Here is a 4897-nt window from a genome sequence, read left to right as displayed (position 1 = left end):
TGTCTCTTTTGTTCCAAAAGTCTTTTGTTTTACTTTAAATTGTATACAATGCCTATCTTATTAACACTACTAATAGCCATTTTCAGAAGAAAGCACCTTTTTCATATTCTCTCCTTCTTCAAGGCCTTTGTAAAGTGGTGAAGGAATAACTTTTGGGAGGACGTCAATTTTCTTTTTTCTCTGGTGACATGTTTGTGGGATGATGGAATGGAAAGAGACAGACTCAGGGCCATACAAAGACAACAAGATTTAGGTTTTGCATAAACAAAAAATGAAGACAAGATCCAGATGGCTCCTGGATTTTTGAAGGATATGAAGAATTTGGAACATTAAAGATAAAGATATTAATGGCAGTGAATTCCTACACAAAACACCAAGAAGCTAAAAGTCAGGAATGCTGACTCCCACTATTAGAAATTTTATCTCCCAGTCTAGTTCTGAGAGACAGACAAGGTATTGCCACCCTGCACAGATAGAAATCAAAGAATACCTTTTTTTTTTTCAACTATTACGTAGAATACTTTGAGGCCAGACGCAGGAATAAAGAATACAATATATACACAAAGATGCATAAATTACATTTTCTATATCTTCCTTTTATTAAAATTACCTCTTAAAATTTGTTTTCTAACAGAAACACCAGATAACAAAGAAGTAAACATTGGCTATTCATCCCTGGAAAGCTTTCAAAGATGCTGGAAACAATTATTCAGTAAAAGCAATTCAAAACAAAAAAACAAAAAATTTCATTACTAACATGGATAGATTCTTTTGAAGAATTCTAGAGTTATGTAATATTCAATAAAGGACCATTCATGTTGGAAGTGGCTGCCTGGGGCTGGGGGGAGAGGGAGAATGGGAGCTGCTGTTCAATGAGTATAGAGTTTCAGTCATGCCAAGTGACAAACTTTTAGAGATCTACGGTCCAGCGATGTGCAGTTAAAAATTGTCAAGAGGGGAGATTTTATGTTATGTTCTTTTTACCACAATTTTTAAAAAAAGAAGTGGTTCTGGAAAATCAACTTTAAGTGATAACTAATGAATAATTGCAGAATACTCTTTTTATGCCATTTCAGGTTGTCAGATATCATTGGAATTAATAATTATTATTTACTTGTGTATGTTTTTAAGTTACCCTACTGAATATATTTTAAAAATACACATTACAGCATATCTCTGTATATCTCTTATTCCAATAAACTGTCAGTAGAATGATTCCGTAAAACAGAAATATGTATTTAAATGGCTATTTTTCTAACAGATATAAGTAAGAATAACATGAAACTACAGTTAAAATCAAAGTGTTTCCCCTAATATCAGCAAAATAAATCTTCTACCAAAACATTTCTTAGGAGAGGTCATTTCCTAGCTCAGATCAGTTAGCGAAGCTAAAATATTATTTAAGATGGGACCTTTTTAGAAAAAGTCAATAAAAGTTATTTCCATTTGCTATGATTCACTTATTAAAGTGTAGAGCCCCTAAAACTAAGTGTCTACTTAGCTACTCGATTATGCTTCTCCTATGTCATCTAAAGACTAAATCTTTGGAATGTAAAAGCCAGTAAGAACAGAAAACTACACTGTTGTTGCCAGTCTCTGGAAACCCAAGTTTCAAATCTAAAACTTTTTCTTTGAAATCTCATCCAATGTATTACTGACAGCATTTAGATTTTAGAATATAAAAGTAATCTATAGCCCTAGCCGGTTTGGCTCGGTGGATAGAGCGTCAGCCTGTGGACTGAAGGCTCCCAGGTTTGATTCTGGTCAAGGGCACATGCCTGGGTTGTGGACTTGATCCCCAGTGGGGGGTGTGCAGGAGGCAGCTGATCCATGATTCTCTCTCATCATTGATATTTCTATCTCTCTCTCCCTCTCCCTTCCTCTCTGAAATCAATAAAAATATATTTTTTTTAAAAAAGTAATCTAGAGTTATCTTTCATGACTTGAAAGAATATACCGTATTTTTCTTTTCAGATCTTGTGTTGAGAAATGTGCCTTTTCACGGACAGAGCTGATCCATGATCAGCTTAGTCTCATAATAGAGATATGTTTTTACACTTGATACTAAAACATAGTACACAATTCCAGCCATTCAGCATTGTCACAAAACTATCCATATTAAGCTAATTACAGTCACAGGGTTACAGACCAGAATGACTCATAGGAAATAGCAATTCCAAGAGCCTTTAAAAAAAATTGAATATATTGGGATGACATTGGTTAATAAAATTATATAGGTTCCAGGGGTACAATTCTACAATACATCATCTGTATACTGTATTGTGTGTTCACCACCCCAAGTCAAGTCTCTTCCCATCACCATTCCCTCGCCCACCCCCCGGCCTCCCACCCCTTTGCCCTGTTAGTCCTCCCTCACCTCTCTTTCCCTCTGGTAATCACCATGCTGTTGTCTGTATCTATAAGGTTGGGGTTGTTGTTTTTTCTTTGCTTAATCCCTTCACCTTTTTCTTAAGATGTCTTAAGAAAAGATTTCCCATAACTGATTTTATATGTATGTTTATCTGAAATAAATTAATGAAAACTTACATAATGTTTTAATGCAAAATCTACCCAAAATGTCCTATACTTAAAATTAAAGCTTCACCAATATATTGGACCTACAGATTAAAACCATACTAAATCATTTTCCCAACAATCTTAGGTATGCATTTAGAAAAATAGATGCCATAGTATTCAGCCCCTGTCTTCTTGAACTCCACTCAACTATAACCCCAAATCACCTTTCTATTTGGATTCAACCTCAATCAAAACCAGGAACAATTCTCATCATGAAAGAAAATACATCTGCACCATCAGCAAGTGCAGGAGGCCTTGGGTCCTCATACTTCCGTTTCACCCCCACCATTTGCCTACTGAGTCAATGCTCTCCCTCTAACCCCAGTTGTGTTGGCTAATCTATGTATATATCCAGACATCTGCTTTGGTTTTCTCTCACCATCTAAAACCCCATCTGGATATAGAGCTTTTCCCTGCACTCAAGCCCACTTGGCTGGGGTCCTGACATCCTGCCTAGTTCTGACAGTCTTCTCAATGAAGGCTGAGCTCTCTTACCTGGACCCTCCCACTACTCAAGGAGGTTCTGCTATATATCACTTGAAACCACAGTTCCATCCGTCTCTTGACTTTTAGTATAGCCTGATGCCTATGGACTCTTTTGGCTGTGTTCCCACCCAGCAGATTAAATCTCCTTGGATAGCCATACCTGCTGGAATCAAGCCCAAGTTCATCAAACTTTGGACTCTGTATGTTGGACTGCAAGAGAATTCCCTCATGAAGTCACCAAACAGCTGGCGTAGGTTTTTGTTCCACAGTAACTGCTTTTTTCACCACCCTCAACCTTCTTTGCTGCTTCAGTCTCAGTGTGCCTTACTTCTTTATACTTTCCCATTCATGATTCTGTAAATACTCACAAATTTAGTTGTGATATTCTTAACTGTTGTACATGGCAGCTGAAAAATGTTATGGAATATTAAACAATTTATTTTTTTAATTTGAATTTGTAGGTCTACTAATAAAATGTGATACTAGCCCTAACCGGTTTGGCTCAGTGGATAGAGCATCGGCCTGTGGACTCAAGGGTCCCAGGTTCGATTCTGGTCAAGGGCATGTACCTTGGTTGTGGGCACATCCCCAGTAGGGAGTGTGCAGGAGGCAGCTGATTGATGTTTTTCTCTCATCGATGTTTCTAACTCTCTATCCCACTCCCTTCCTCTCTGTAAAAAATCAATAAAATATATTTTAAAATAATAAAATAAAATAAAATAAAATAAAGTAAAATAAAATAAAATGTGATACTAATTTTTCACATTGGCAACTACATAGACCTTGAATGGTAGGATTATTAATTGGTTTATTTTTGTAAAATTAATAAGATTTACTTAAATAATTTTTATTTTAAGTATTTATACTTACTATTTATAATTTATATTTCCCCTTATAATGAATATTTTAGAAGAAATATAATTTAGTTTGAAAACAAAATAATTTAAATGTATGAAATTTTTACATAAAATTTATAATTTGATGATAGCACATTTAAATTTTGTAAATTTTGAATATAATTACTTATTTAGAACTTAAAAAATGTTTTTATTGATTCCAGAGAGGAAAGGAGAGGGAGAGAGAAAAACACTAATAATGAGAATCATTGATCGGCTCCCCCCTGCATGCCACTTAATGGGGATTGAGCCAACAACCCTGCAACCTGGGCATGTGCCCTGACCAGGAATTGAACTGTGATCTCCTGGTTCATGGGTCGATGCCCAACCACTGAGCAACACCAGCTGGGCAGTACTTTATTTTTATTTTATTTATTTATTTATTTATTTATTTTTTATTGCTTAAAGTATTACAAAGGGTATTACATATGTGTCCTTCCCCCCCCCCCTGCCCTTGACAATCCCCTGGCCTCCCCTACCCCCCAGTGTCTTATGTCCATTGGTTATGCTTATATGCATGCATACAAGTCCTTTGGTTGATCTCTTACCCCCCTCCCTCCTGCCCCCCAACCCTCCCCGGGCTTCCCGCTGCAGTTTGACAATCTGTTTGAGGCAACTCTGCCTCTGTATCTATTATTGTTCATAAGTTTATAATGGTCTTTATTATCCATGAATGAGTGAGATCATGTGGTATTTTTCCTTCATTGACTGGCTTATTTCACTTAGCATAATGCTCTCCAGTTCCATCCATGCTGTTGCAAATGGTAAGAGTTCCTTCTTTTTTACAGCAGGATAGTATTCCATCGTGTAGATGTACCACAGTTTTCTAATCCATTCATCTACTGATGGGCACTTAGGCTGTTTCCAGATCTTAGCTATGGTGAATTGTGCTGCTATGGCACCAAGGGTGCATATATCCTTTCTCGTTTGGGTTTCTG

Source organism: Myotis lucifugus, unplaced genomic scaffold (assembly GCF_000147115.1).
Source record: "Myotis lucifugus unplaced genomic scaffold, Myoluc2.0 scaffold_9, whole genome shotgun sequence".
Lineage (NCBI taxonomy): Eukaryota > Metazoa > Chordata > Mammalia > Chiroptera > Vespertilionidae > Myotis > Myotis lucifugus.
The sequence above is the reverse complement of the archived record's forward strand: the minus strand, read 5'-3'. Positions refer to the sequence as shown.